Raw genomic sequence first — 15621 nt, 5'->3', positions numbered from 1 at the left:
TGTAATAACTTAATATAGTGTTATATGTTGATAACTATTTTAAAATAGGTCTGCTAATTCATTGTTATTTTGCAAAAGAAAGCCATGAGCAAGCCACATGTTTCAATGCATGCCACCGGAAACGGAAACCAAGATCAAGGCAATTTTTTCAGAATTTTGCTAACTGAGGAGTTTCATAAATGGATGCAAATGCCACTCCAATTCAAGAATGACCCAGAGACAATGGACATTTTTCATTTTGCTGTAACATGACGCAGCCCAACGACGCAACACCCACACACGACAGACCAAACTATCTGTCTGTACTGTAGTATGTCGACATAGGCAGAATTTGCTCTTCAGGTAAAAACCCTTGTCCACATTATGTTGTTGTACCAACAGTGCCAACTGCCAGTGCTCTCTAATCCCTGACTCACCAGTTAAGCCCGCAAACCTGTCTGTCTTGCTCTGTCCCCAAAGAGTGAGACACAGACACACCCTCAACGACACACCTTTCCTATACACACCTTTGGCAGAAGAACACAGAGCTGCACATAAGCAACATTCCTCGGACCATTCACGATAAGGACTACTCTCTCCTACTAACACCCACATTATTCGGTGCGAGCACAACCTTGACAAAACATTAGCAAGCCTTTCATTAGCAGGCCTGAGTATCTGAGCTGGGAAGTACAGTATCTGCCCAGAGACATATAATTCTCTATATATGGCTCTGTATCTGCCTATAGAGCAGGAATATAAATAAATAAAAACTACTTTTAATCTTTTTTAACCACTAATTATTGAATAGTGATTGATGGATTGGTTATTGTAACTCATACAGCTAATGTCAATCTAGAGGTGGCACTGAGATCCAGAGTAGATCATGTTGTGTTACTCATTTCTAATGCATATTCAGTTTGATTCCTAGCAAAGGACTCCAGCTGTGCTTCATAACTTTAGACAGAAAAAGTATCCTGCTTGTGCTGTGTTGCCAACTCATATGGTGATTGTCATGCCTGGCAAGACAGTATCACAGACAGATCAGGGACCAGGTCACAAAGAATGCTCTAACTCTGTCATATCCCTGTTGCCTCCCATTCTACATTTTACATGAGGCAAGAGCAGACTGCTGCTACGATTTGAGATTGATTAACAGCTCACATTATGAATATAACGCTTTTTTTTAAAGCTTTGCAATAGGCATTATCTATAGATGCTTTTAATAAATTAGACTATATTTTCAAATTTCATGTCAATGTAAAAATATGTACATATCATTATTTACAGTCAGTATATAAGATCCTATTCATGACAGAAATCTCATAACCCATTTAAATGCTCTGACAAATACATTCACACAAGCAGATCATTTTGTGAACATATTCATTCAATACATTCAATTCTTACTCATTCAATACGACATACTTTTGTCTCATAGCACATTATCTTAATTAACACAACAGCCTATGTTACAACGAACAACATACATTAAAATCCTCTCTGATATGAGAAATACGAAAAACGAAACATACGTTCGTCTTTACATACCTCTAGCCTTCTTATGATACTAAATCAAAAACACTGACTTTGCGTATATGATTTGGCAGAGAGACAGGCTACATACCCCTGGAAGCTGAAAGCTGGTCCACTCACGCAACAGATATTCAAAAGTTTTACTAGCGCCTAGGTACTCTTACAAGTCTATCAGTCACTAGTTTGGTCACTTGTTATTACGCCTTTCTTTATTCTCTATCCATGTTTTTAACCTCCAGGGAGGGGACACCAAACTGGCCAATGGCACCCGAGGGTGTGGCCTCAGAGACATCTCTCTTTCTCTCTCTCTCTTTCTTTCGTCATCTTCGCACTCCACTGATTCCTGTATGTATTGTTTGGGGTTTCACAGAGAATGGAATCAGCTAGGTGGAGTAGAGTAGGAGGGACACCAGCTTTTGCTTCAACAGGAATGTATGAGAAGCATAGCCCTACAGTGGATGTGCGTGTCTATGGGCCATTTTTCATGTTTCATATCATACAAGATATTTGAACACCTGTCATCAACTAAATTAACTATCTTGTGAGGCAAGAAATACAGATACCAGATATGTTCTGCGTTAGTAGTGGCACTAGCATCAATTCTTTGTAGGATAATAATTCCTTACTATATCTATGTAATAGACCCTGCGATAGACTAGTGTTCTGTCCAGGTGGTGAATGTATACATCAAGCTGCCTCACGCAACAGAAAAAGGAGGCAGCCAAGGCTTGTGCAAGGCTACTTACTACTTATATCTACTGTATGTAATACAGTACATAGGGCTGGTGCCTTGCTTCAGGTTTTCATTACACTGTTCGGGCGACTGCAGTGATGCACTGCAACTTCGACAGCAGCAACTGGCCCTTCCGACAACGATGCAACTTCAGCAGCTGCATCAGATCCTGATCAACCCGCACTGCGTTTCTGTGATCGTCCTCGGGGCCGGTGTATTTATTCTCCTCGCTCTTTTGTTTGGGTCTCAACCCTGTGTTTTGTACGTGTTTGTTTGGTCTTTGTCCCCGTGCCTTTGCACGCTGTAATTGGGTAAAAACATTTTTTAAACTATTACGCATTCCTGTGCCTGTCTCCCGATCCCTTCTTTCTATTGTTAGCAGTGCTTGGGTACTTAATATTACAACTGTAGGTGCTCATACACAACAATACATTTATTTTTCCATTATTTAACTAGGCAAGTCAGTTAAGAACAGAACGGCAGATTTTTACCTTGTAAACTCGGGGATTCAATCTTGCAACCTTTCGGTTAGTAGTCCCGCAATCTAACCACTAGGCTACCTGCCACCCCTACATGACTAGACTGTCTACAAGTTAACCCTAACCCTCTACAAGTTAAGCCAACCTCAAACTTTTCACACCATTGCTAACAGCCCATCTCAATCATTGACCCTTGAGTGTAACAAAACACATACACAACCATTAACATGGTTTCTTGTATGTTTACACATCCTTATGGTCTGTCTTCATGTCTTTCCTGGAGACTTGCAGTACAAACAAACCTCCTATAAGAGGTCAAGGCAGTGGGTAGTGAAGAAAGTGTACGAGCCCAAAACCCACCCCTTCAACACAAGACGAGGTTCACCGGCTGAAGAACATTCAGGACCCTGACTGGAACATTCAGCCAACACAACATCCATATTCAGTTAGACAGATGTTGTAGTATAATATAGAATACCTTGTATGCTCGCAACTGCACTGTGGTATAGATATTGCTAACTCTTGTACATATGTATATAATGGAGTTTTATATAATACTTTTTAGTATACTAAGCTGCAGCCGCCAGGTGATCGTTGAGGTTTTGAAGAACGTCTACAGCACCCCTCTATCCATATGTGCTTCGAAACTTCGATGGTCTGTTACACACACAATCCATGGGGTCTGCAGTGACCCTCTCCAGTGACAACGGTCCCACGATCTAATTAATTGCAGCACAGACATTCTTCTGTCAGCATGGCTAGAAAGCACCCGCATTTGCACCACCAGTCGGAGTCTGACCGTGGCTCCCCAGGATCTGGGTCGGCGGCGGCGACGACAGCTGCTTACTGGTCCACAATTCTTGTTCTCGCTGTCTCAACTCCTCTTCAGTGTATTCCGGCTCAAATGAATAGGGCTGTAGTTAAGATTTGTGCTAATTTTAATTAGCATTTTTTTCCTCAGCTGGTTCCCAAATGTAAAGAAATGGTGGTCATACTGGTCTTGGTCAGTCAGTTGACTGTTCTTCCCACACACAGCCTCCAGTTGCCTCGATGGATGATCAGTCAACGTCATGTGACTTGGGAAATGGTAGTCAGGATTATCCTTTTTGGCAACTCACAGAAACAGACATTCTTGATGCCTTATTAGCTATTGACACCAAGAAGTTAGGGGCTGACAATTGAAACCAGTCTTTGCTTAAATATGCAGCGCACCTCATTTTTTTTAGCATCAAGAAATCTTACAAAAGTGTGGAAAGCAGATTTTTTGCTACCACTCCATAATGGCAGGGATAGTAGGGATCTTGATAATTAACAACCTATTTCCAGGCTCCCTTGTCTACCAATAATACCAGAATCGTTGGTCATAAAACAGTTGCGTTATTTTCGATTTATAAAATGTATTCTTAATATGAATCAATCAGGATTCAGACCTAAACATAGCACCACTACGGCTACCATGTTTGTGGTAATTGATATTACAAATGCCTTAGATTAGGTATTCCCAAACTGGGGTACGTGCAATGCCGTCGATGGTACGCCAAATAAAAAATGTGATTTCCATTTTTTTTTAAATGTACTTTTTAAAACCTTTTTTTTCTTCACATTTTCAAACAGTCCATTAATATTTTCCAAAGGGGCTATACATTTGGGTGAGTTTTTTTCTCGCCTGAGTAGCTTCGTTTCACTGCCCAAAAAATATATATATACAGTGGGGCAAAAAAGTAATTAGTCAGCCACCAATTGTGCAAGTTTTCCCACTTAAAAAGATGAGATAGGCCTGTAATTATCATCATAGGTACACTTCAACTATGACAGACAAAATGAGAAAAAAAATCCAGAAAATCACATTGTAGGATTTTTTATGATTTTATTTGCAAATTATGGTGGAGTATTTGGTCACCTACAAACAAGCAATATTTCTGGCTCTCACAGACCTGTAACTTCTTCTTTAAGAGGCTCCTCTGTCCTCCACTCGTTACCTGTATTAATGGCACCTGTTTGAACTTGTTATCAGTATAAAAGACACTTGTCCACAACCTCAAACAGTCACACTGCAAATCCACTATGGCCAAGACCAAAGAGCTGTCAAAGGACACCAGAAACAAAATTGTGGACCTGCACCAGGCTGGGAAGACTGAATCTGCAATAGGTAAGCAGCTTGGTTTGAAGAAATCAACTGTGGGAGCAATTATTAGGAAATGGAAGACATACAAGACCACTGATAATCTCCCTCGATCTGGGGCTCTACACAAGATCTCCCCCCGTGGGGTCAAAATGATGGTTCTTAATCAGTGGTAGCTGTCTATTGTTTTTGATTGAGAACCATACTTAGGTAGCTTTTTCCCACATGGTTTTTGTGGGTAGTTTTGTGTCTTTCTGCACCTGACAGGACGGTTTCGGTTTTCTTTCATTCTCTTTGTTATTTTTGTTATTTCAGTGTTCAATTCAAATAAAGTATGAACACGTACCAACACTGCGCTTTGGTCCTCTCCTTCCAACAGCCATTGAATTAAGTACCATGACAAGAAAACCTGCCATTGAAAAGCAGAAAGTTGATTTAATAAATACAGGTACGGAGAGATAGGACAACCTTGCTTAATTCCTCTCTTTAACTCAAATCTAGGTGAGGTGCCATATTTCAATTTGATAGAGCTGTTCTTAGAGCTTTAATAAAAACTCCCAGGAAAACTTTTAAAACGTTCTCAGAACGTCCCTGCAACCTAAAAATATATAAATATATCATATATAAATATAACATTTCCACAACTTCCAAGAAACCGAAAGTGCTAGCTGGGTACTTATTTTACTCCTGCTGTATAATTTGGATATACATTTTTAAAAACTGCTCCCATGTCACACCATAAATACCAGTGCCTCATATCAAATTAATTCCACGACACAGGTTGTGTTAGGACAGTATAAGTTCAAAGATCTTACAATCAGACAGGAATGAAGGTTGTTAGGTGTGGTTTTTAGACACTCATGGGAAAGACACATTCAGGTGAAAAGCAGAGTCAGACTTGATCGTTGAAATGAATGCACGTCACTCATCGTTAGCTTGGTTGTTGGGAGTGCCTGAAGTGCCTTTTGAAGCAGACGGAAGGTATGAAGAAAAGTGCATAGCACGGGAGGGTGTGACAGAGGACAGGACGTGATTTGTAGTGCACCCTCCCATAGCGTAACGCCAGAGGCCAGAGGAATGCACTAACTGTAAACAGCTGTGTTATTGTAGAGGCATAGGGCGAACTTTGACTGAGTATTAATCAGTTGCTCCTAGATACTGATCTAAGGTCAGTTTGTCTCCTCCCTAAATTTGAGGTCAGGATTTTGTAAAGGGTAAGTTAGATTTTTGTCCTTATGCAACTTCTACTCAGAGTAACTCAAAGTAACTATGACAGGGAGCTATCTCACTTCAAACACTCCCAATTAATAATCTACGAAAGATAAGTAAATGAAAAATTCTCAAGGTTTTTCAGAATATGTTTCCCAAAAGTGCAGAAATGACACTAGATGGTGCCATCATAAAAATGAAAACATTAATCATAGGTATCTTAGCGTATCACATAATTCCTCAGCACTAGATGATCTCAGGTGATCTCATTTATTGACCAATAAAAACAGTGTTGACGAGTTGTCATAGTCCAAAGCCTTCTTTTACAATAAAGAGTGTGAAGAAATCCCCTTTGGAAACAGCACACCTTGTATCAGCTAACAGCTACACGTATAAACACCTTTGACAGTATATTCCATTACCACATCTTAATGCAGTGTGACATGTTAATTTCACACCTTTTTTTACCAAAATCATCATCGATACACCATACCATATCACACAACCCTTTGAGTTTAATCCATCCATGTTATGAATAAAGATAGTAGATATCAATATTATGGTACTGAATAAGTACTGGGCTGGAACACAAGTGTACACAACCCTGTGAGTTTACTCCATCCATGATTTGAATAGAAATAGTGTCTATCATTACTAACACTTTGATTAGGGTTGCAAAACTAATATAACAAAGTTACTGACATTTTCAGACATTTTGGAAATCTATGGAATAATGGTAATAAATTTGTTATAATCTTAAAAAATATATATAATTTTCCCATATCTCTATCTGTGTCCATGTTGTCCATGAGTTTCTAGTATATTTAAAGTAGATACACTCAGCGGCCAGTTTATTAGGTACACAAAAATGGTTAACTCCCACTGACCGTGGATAACGTGACGGTGGCTTGCTATACACAGTGCATTCGGAAAGTATTCAGACCCCTTGACTTTTTTGACATTTTGATACATTACAGCCTTACTCTAAAATTGATTAAATACATGTTTTACTCCTCAATCTACACACAATACCCCATAATGACAAAGCAAGAACAGGGTTAGCTTATTTACGTAAGTATTCAGACCCTTTGCTATGTGACTCGAAATTGAGCTCAGGTGCATACTTGAGATGTTTCTTCAACTTGATTGGAGTCCACCTGTGGTAAATTCAATTGATTTCACATGATTTGGAAAGGCACACAACTGTCTATATAAGGTCCTACAGTTGATAGTGCATATCAGAGCAAAACACCAAGCCATGAGGTCAAAGGAATTGTCCGTAGCGCTCCGAGACAGGATTGTGTCGAGGCACAGATCTGGGGAAGGACACCAAAACATTTCTGCAGCATTGAAGGTCCCCAAGAACACAGTGGCCTACATCATTCTTAAATGGTAGAAGTTTGGAACCACCCAAGACTCTTCCTAGAGCTGGCCGCCTGGCCAAACTAAGCAATCAGGGGAGAAGGGCCTTAGTCAGGGAGGTGACCAAGAACCCGATGGTGCCTCTGACAAAGCTCCAGAGTGCCTCAAGGGAGACGGGAGAACCTTCCAGGACAACCATCTCTGCAGCACTCCACCAATCAGGCCTTTATGGTAGAGTGGCCAGACAGAAGCCACTCCTCAGTAAAAGGCACATGACAGCCCGCTTAGAGTTTGCCAAAAGGCACCTAAAGGACACTCAAACCATGAGAAACAAGATTCTCTGGTCTGATGAAACCAAGACTGAACTCTTTGGCCTGAATGACAAGCATCACGTCTGGAGGAAACCTGGCACCATCCCTACTGTGAAACATAGTGGTGGCAGCATCATGCTGTGGGGATGTTTTTCAGCGGCAGGGACTGGGAGACTAGTCAGGATCGAGGGAAGGATGAACGACGCAAAGTACAGAAAGATCCTTGATTTTTAAAAACTTATCCACAGCTCTCAGGACCTCAGACTTGCAGAGAGGAATGGGAGAAACACCCCAATTACAGGTGTTCCAAGCTTGTAGCGTCATGCCCAAGAAGACTCGAGGCAGTAAGCTGTCAAAGGTGCTTCAACAATGTACTGAGTAAAGGGTCTGAATGCTTATGTAAATGTGATATTTTTTAGTTTAATACATTTTGCAAAGATTTCTAAAAACCTGTTTTTGCTTTGCCATTATGGGATATTGTGTGAAGATATATGTTTAAAAAAAACTATTTAATCCATTTTAGAATAAGGCTGTAACGCAACAAAATGTGGAAAAAGTCAAGGGGTCTGAATACTTTCCGAATGCACTGTAAATCAGACAGACAGGCATCGAGGCATTCAGTTATCAAATCAAATGTTATTTGTCACAAACACATGGTTAGCAAATGTTAATGTGAGCATAACAAAATGCTTGTGCTTCTAGTTCAAACAGTTCAGTAATATCTAACAAGTAATCTAACAATTCCCCAACAACTACCTAATACACACAAATCTAAAGAGGTGGATGAGAATATGTACATGTAAGTATATGGGCGATGGACGAGCGGCATAGGCAAGGTGCAATAGATTATATAAAATGTAGTATATACGTACGTACATGTGATATGAGTAAAATAAGATATGTAAACATTATTAAAGTGGTATTATTTAGAGTGGCATTGTATAAAGTGACTAGTGATCCATTTATTAAAGTGGTCACTAAACAAGATTTAAAAAATAAACCCAGAATATTAAACAGAAAATGATGTCTCCTAGGCCAATTCTGGGGGTACTGTGCGCCTCGGATCTTTTGTGTGAGGCCCCTGAATGTTTTAAAGGAGTTTTAGATACGAGTGATGGACATAATGCTTACATATTCCAACTGAGGATTCAACTGTGAAGATTTTCACAGACAGCGGTCCCAACCCCCTTTATCATGCAAACCCCGGGAGTTTTTCTCCTGCGCTGCGTATGAGAGAATGGCTTAAGATACGGCTAGCGTTATGTCAAATTGAACAGGCCCTGAGTGGTACATCCCTACCCGCCTATGCTTTGGAAGAGTTGGTGTGCGTGCGCGATGATTTGAAAGCCATAAGAATCACTTCAATGGCGTGCAGCTCCGACTCCAAAGTGACAATTTTAGCATGTGAACAATATGATAGTACAAATGCGACAAAATCTGTCAGTTCATATGTATTTCCCAAAGCCTGCAAGGATGTAAACTATTTTATGCCAGTGTGTAGCTTTAAATGGTGTGATTACCATATATTCATAACCATGATGAATAATCTGGACAATCTTTTCCAAAATCGTGAACAATTACGTCGCTGGCCGCTTCTATCCTTAAGACATACCCAGGGTCTACATGCAAAACAATTTATCTATCCATGGAGTGAAAACTTACGGAACCATGCTGGAGCGAGCAAGAGAGCCTGTCTTGACCATGGGGAATTGGAAACGGATGGGTGTATAAACCTATAACCGGGCCCTTTATCTGTAAGAAAGGAATAGTAAAATGTTTTAACTAATTATAACATGTTTTAAATGGTTAGTACTAAATATTATGAATTAAATAAATGCTTTTAAAATCAAGCCCACTACTGTTGTGTCATCTGCAAACTTGATGATTGATTGATGATGGAGACGTGCATGGCCACGCAGTCGTGGGTGAACAGGCAGTACAAGAGGGGGCTGAGCACGCACCCTTGTGGGGCCCCAGTGTTGAGGGTCAGCGAAGTGGAGGTGTTGTTTCCTACCTTCACCACCTGGGGGCGGCCCGTCAGAAAGTCCAGGACCCAATTGCGCATGGTGGGTTTGGACCCAGGACCTCCAGCTTGATGATGAGCTTGGAGGGTACTATGGTGTTGAATGCTGTTACCGTTCGATTGAACGTTAGAATGGGCAAAACGAGTGACCTAAGCAACTTTGAGCATGGTCACTGGCGTAAAGCTCTTTCCCCCACAAGGTCAGAGTAATTTTTTTTAATATAGAACTGTTCTGTATAGGCTACCTGAACCTGCATGACATGAGCCGTTCTCACGCTGTCTCCCAGCTTGGATGGAAAGTTGTACGCAAACCAGTCAATTAATGCCAAATAATACTGTCAGCCCACCCTCAAAAAAATAGCTTGTAAAAGATTGTTTCATTATGCAGTGTACTATATATAACTATATACCATATTTATCTGCTATTTATAAAATTGTATAAATATGACACATCAAATAGCCTAACAATGAGGGAAAAATTTGTCGGCTTGAAGATAAATTCAGCCACTATTTATTGTTGAACTCAGCAGGCTAATAGCCTACACAAATGGACTGCAAAATTCAAGGTAAATGTTATTAAATCCAACTTGAGAGAACCCTGGTGTCCTGAAGTCCATTTTTTGTGTGCAAATGTTTTCATCACTGTCTGTACATCCAGGTTGCGGGCCCGACTGTTTTCTATACTGAGTATTGCCAACGCAAACAGTCTTTCCTGAGACATTGTGCATAATATGTCCATTGCACTGCACACAATTTAAACTTAGTCTTGAATGATGTATGCCGTGATACACCAGAGATAAGGGACTGTAAATACCTGTTCACCAGCACAAACTAAATCGAAAACAAATATTTTTGTTCAAGCCCTCAAGGACTGTTTCTGCTGAAGATGATAATCTGTTTGCATCTGCCAATTTATTGACTGTCCAGGCGCATTAATCGATGACAGGCGCACGGGCCCCCAGAACTCATGGGCCTCTCCCCCGCATTGCGGAGGTGTCCGGTACACCAGTGAGCGTGGTATGCTCGTCGATGCCAGGCGTGCCGGTTCCAGTATCTCAGAAACAGCCGGCCTCCTGGTCTTTTCACACACGACAGTGTCTAGGGTTTACAGAGAATTGTGCGGCAAACAAAAAACATCCAGTTCTGTTTTGGAGGCAAGGGGAATCCGACCCGGTACTATATGGGTGTACCTAATAAACTGACCATTGAGTGTATGTTTCAGGAGAAAATAGCCGACGACCATTAATAAAATAAAAAACATTGAATCAATAATGTCGTCATCCAACTCTTCCAACTATTGAAATTTTTCACAACTGCCACCAGTTAGGCCCCAAAACATTTCCAACAAAGATAAAGGGCGCGTTCCCTTGCTTAGATTTGTCACACAACCATTGGTCTTGTTTCCTTCTCAAATTTGGCATGCACTAGATTGCTTTAACATCTTGGTTATGTTCCCCTGCTCAGATGTTGCTGACGCATGCTAGATCTTAAAATGCCTGGATTGGAATTTTATGTATAAACTAACCATGTTATAGAAATCTGGTGCCTGACTGCACAGTCGACGAAGTTGCACGCAATCATTGGTCATGTTTACTTGCTCAGACATTGCATGCAACAACCAATGGTTACGTGTCACGTCATCGACTGTGCCGTCGAGCACCAGATTTCTATAACATATAATGTGGTTAGCTGATAAGTAAAATACCTATCCAGGCGTTGTAAGATCTAGCATGCGTCAGCAATGGAATGCACCCATATTTATATAGTCTCATATAACAGACTGATTGCACACACTCAAGAGACTTCCGGATGGTTGTACATGGTTAATATTGGCATAGTAGAATTATTTTAAAAAATTAAAATATCAAGTATATTCTATTCTGTAACCCTCATATTACAGCAACAGTATTTACTAAGTTGAGGAGTTATATTTAGGATAATGCTTTACTTTGTGAATTTATTTTTCAGATAGAACATTTTTTATTTTAATATTTTACATGAAAAGTTTCCCAAAAAGATGGTAGTTTTTTACATTTAGAAAATGGCCAGTGGTATTCCCTCCCTTTGCAACCTTAACTGTAATATTACGATGTTGAATTAATACTGGGATGGAACAAAACCTGCACATGCACCTCAGGAGCAGAATGGAAGCAAACTGGATTATTGTCACTCACCACTTGTGGTAGCATCACTGACATTGCAGTAAAGCAGCCAATCCAACCATAGAGGACACAACCATATAAAGCCCAGCTCCTGGAAGTGTTGATGGTAATTGCCTGTCATCTCATCCCAATCCAGCTCATCATTTCGTCACTCTTGACTGAGCATCCCTCCATACTTCAACCATCCCTGAAGCAGAGCTGAGGCTAACAGGGGTTAATTGGAGACCCATTGGTAATGTTTGGCTTCCTCAGAAGACAATCTCTCTCTTTTTCCCTATCAACGTTTTTCTATTTCATTTCAATTTAAGGGTCTTTATTGGCATGGGAAACATATGTTTTTCATTGCCAAAGCAAGTGAAACAGATAATAAACAAAAGTGAAATAAACAATAAAAAATGAACAGTAAACATTACACTCAAGTTCCAAAAGAATAAAGACATTTCAAATGTCATATCTCTCTCTCACCTCTCCTAAGTACTGTCACCACCGGTCTATCATGTTGACCAGTGGTTGGTAAGAACGTAATTTTGGGTTTACAAAGTGTTGTTTTCGGGACATCAAATCCTGTGTTCACCATATGGGGATGGTTTATGGTATGTTTAGTTTGAGGACAATGGTACGCAACTATTGGCCTGCATGGGAATGGACTGGTAAATAGTAAATAGGCATACAGTTTATGAGGTAATCTAACCTAAGTCAGTACTGAGCAAAGGAAAAAAATCCTGTGCAACCAGTGAACCCCAGTATATGGTTTGGATTGGCCTAAACTATCACATTTCAAGGTAAGACCCAGATGCAGACAATGTCGAAGTAACAACAGTTTAATAATCCAACAGCCTATAAAACGAGCTAAATAACTTATTTGCTCGCTTCGTGGCAAGCAACACTGAAGCATGCATGAGAGTATTAGCTGTTCCAGACGACTGTGGATCACGCTCTCCATATCCGATGTGAGTAAGACCTTTAAACAGGTCAACATTCACAAGGCCGCAGGGCCAGACTGATTACCAGGATGTGTACTCCGAGCATGCGCTGACCAACTGGCAAGTGTCTTCACTGACATTTCAAACCTGTCCCTGACTGAGTCTGTAATACCAACATGTTTTAAGCAGACCACCATATTGCCTGTGCCCAAGAACACCAAGGTAACCTGCCTAAATGACTGCCGCTGGGAAGCACTCACATCTGTAGCCATGAAGTGCTTTGAAAGGCTGGTCATGGCTCACATCAACACCATTATCGCAGAAACCCTAGACTCACTCCAATTTGCATACTGCCCTAACAGATCCACAGATGATGCAATCTCTATTGCACTCCACACTGCCCTTTCCCACCTGGACAAAAGGAACACCTAGGTGATAATGCTATTCATTGACTACAGCTCAGCGTTCAACACCATAGTACCCTCAAAGCTCATCACTAAGCTAAGGACCCTGGGTCTAAACACCTCTCACTGATACTGGATTCTGGACTTCCTGATGGGCCGCCCCCAGATGGTAAGGGTAGTTCATCTGATCCTCAATACGGGGGCCCCTCAGGGGTGCGTGCTCAGTCCCCTCCTGTACTCCCTGTTCACCTGTGACTGCATGGCCAAGCACGACTCCAAAACCGTCATTAAGTTTGCTGACGACACAACAGTGGTAGGCCTGATTACAGACAATGACGAGACAGCCTATAGTGAGAAGGTCAGAGACCTGGTCGTGTGCTGCTAGGATAACAACCTCTCCCTCAACGTGATCAAGACAAAAGAGATGATTGTGGACTACAGGAAAAGGAGGACTGAGCACGCCCCCCATTCTCATTTACCGGACTGTAGTGGAGCTGGTTGAGCCCTTCAAGTTCCTTGGTATCCACATCACCAACAAACTACTTTGGTCCAAACACACCAAGACAGTTGTGAAGAGGGCACCACAAAGCCTATTCCCCTCAGGAGACTGAAAAGGTTTGGCATGGGTCCTCAGATCCTCAAAAAGTTCTATAGCTGCACCATTGAGATTAGGGTTGCATCACCGCCTGGTATGGCAACTGCTCGGCCTCCGACCGCAAGGCACTACAGAGGGTAGTGCGTACGGCTCAGTACATCACTGGGGCCAAGCCTCCTGCCATCCAGGACCTCTATACCAGGCGGTGTCAGAGGAAGGCCCAAAAAATGTACAAAGACTCCAGCCACCCCAATCATAGACTGTTCTCTCTGCTACTGCACGGCAAGCGGTTCCAAAAGGCTTCTTAAGAGCTTCTACCCCCAAGCCATAAGACTCCTGAACTGGTGCTACTCTCTGCTTATTATCTATGCAAAGTCACTTTAACTCTACCTACATGTACATATTACCTCAGTTACCTCGACTAACTGGTGCCCCTGCACATTGACTATGTAGCGGTAACCCTTGTATATAGCCTCGCTATTATTATTTTATTGTTGCTCCTTAATTATGATATATATATATATATATATTTGTTTTACTTCAGTTTATTTTAGTAAATACTTAACACATTTTTTCTTAAAACGGCACTGTTGGATAAGGGCTTGTAAGTAAGCATTTCACTGTTGTATTTGGCAAATGTGACAAATAAAATGATATTTTATTTGATTTTATATGCCCCCTTTATTTATCCTACGGTTCTGACTTGGTGTACAGGGAGAACACTGTAAGAACGGCCCATGTTCTGAATTCAGTTTGTGGGCATCGTTTGTCACCGTTATAGTGAAATTAATATGTTGTTTAGTGTTGTGTTGTGTAGTTGCTTTGCTGGCATGCATCCCCCAAAAATGTTTGTTTGCCCGACCAAGATTTACATGCTAAAATCGCCACTGGTTGTGTCACACAGCCTGCTCCTGACTTTTCACTATTCCCCCTCCATAGCCTCAAATGCAATACACTGTAATAGACTGTACATGGGATACATATTGGCATGTAGATAGACAACTTTTCTACCTGTCTCAGCTAAGGTGGGGTGGAAAATACTCAGTAGGGTATCTACAAACCAAATATATCAACCAATATATAAAGTTCTCTCTACATCCCATTATGTATCCCATGTACAGTCTATTACAGTATATTGTATTGTGGGCTATGGAGGGGGTGCTGCTGGATATGTATGACACAGTCCCCCTCCAAAACGACACATTTGGTCAGTAAAGACCTTAATGAGTCTTTTCCACCCCACTTAACTGAGATAGGTAGAACAGTGTTCTCTCTACAGCCCAACATGCGCAACATACCAGTGTCATATCATACTTTTTTCCCCTCATAAATTACCTATTGTCTTTTCTTGTTGGTACAAAAAAAGTGGTCATTGATTAAAATTCAATGTCTTCTGAATGAGTTATCCACATTGCAGTTTTGCAATGCAGGCTTTTATTTTGAAGGTTTCAACATTACCATACTACTTGACGTCCTCATTTGTGCTGCTAGCATAATACTAGTAAAGAGCAGTGAGCAATACTGTATACCAAAAAATGTTAAGGAAGTGCACTTCAAAATTTTACATAAGATATATCCATGTAATTCTATGATATCCAAATTTGTGGGTATTGATGATATCTGCGTTTTCTGTGAAAAAGAAGGTGAGAATCTGTCTCATTTGTTCTTTGAATGTAAATTTGTGTCAGAATTTTGGGAAAACCTTGAAACATACATATTTACCATTATGAACACTGCCTATGTTTTTGACATAAAATATATAGTATGTTACTATTGCGATGAT

At 40.8% G+C, this 15621-nt stretch overlaps 1 protein-coding gene across 3 annotated transcripts in view; it reads right to left on the bottom strand.

Moving 5' to 3' along the window:
• Positions 1-1726, bottom strand: part of scel (sciellin) — a 29096-nt gene extending 27370 nt beyond the window's left edge. For all 3 annotated transcript variants that reach the window (XM_029664440.2, XM_029664531.2, XM_029664622.2), the window contains exon 1: positions 1607-1726. The gene's annotated coding sequence lies outside the window, so the exon portion shown is untranslated. The remainder of the gene's footprint in view (positions 1-1606) is intronic.
• Between the last annotated feature and the right edge of the window lie 13895 nt (positions 1727-15621).

Source organism: Oncorhynchus nerka, linkage group LG1 (genome assembly GCF_034236695.1).
Source record: "Oncorhynchus nerka isolate Pitt River linkage group LG1, Oner_Uvic_2.0, whole genome shotgun sequence".
In the NCBI taxonomy this organism is placed as follows: Eukaryota; Metazoa; Chordata; class Actinopteri; order Salmoniformes; family Salmonidae; genus Oncorhynchus; species Oncorhynchus nerka.
The sequence above is the reverse complement of the archived record's forward strand: the minus strand, read 5'-3'. Positions and strand labels throughout refer to the sequence as shown.